Source organism: Echinops telfairi, unplaced genomic scaffold (assembly GCF_000313985.2).
Source record: "Echinops telfairi isolate 266 unplaced genomic scaffold, ASM31398v2 ScPeMD7_7475;HRSCAF=8513, whole genome shotgun sequence".
Taxonomy (NCBI): domain Eukaryota; kingdom Metazoa; phylum Chordata; class Mammalia; order Afrosoricida; family Tenrecidae; genus Echinops; species Echinops telfairi.
The window spans coordinates 4,649,601-4,649,845 of NW_022111379.1; positions in this window are offsets into that span (position 1 = coordinate 4,649,601).

A 245-nucleotide genomic window follows, 5' to 3' on the forward strand; every position below is an offset into this window, starting at 1 on the left:
CGTGTCCGCCCGCGCGGGGCGGGCCGGGCCGCGGGTCAAAGATGGCCCGCCCAGCTTGCGTTGAGGGCCGCGCCTGCCTTCGTTCCCGCGTCCGCCGCTGCCGCCCGGCGTGCTGTTCAAACCCCGGGCACCCTGTATTCCTCGGCCTGCGCTGGCGCGACTCCGCGCCGCGCTTTACGTTCGCCGGAGGTGACCTTACAACCCCTTAGGGGCGCTTGGGGGAGAACGGCCTGGCGTTCCCAGGC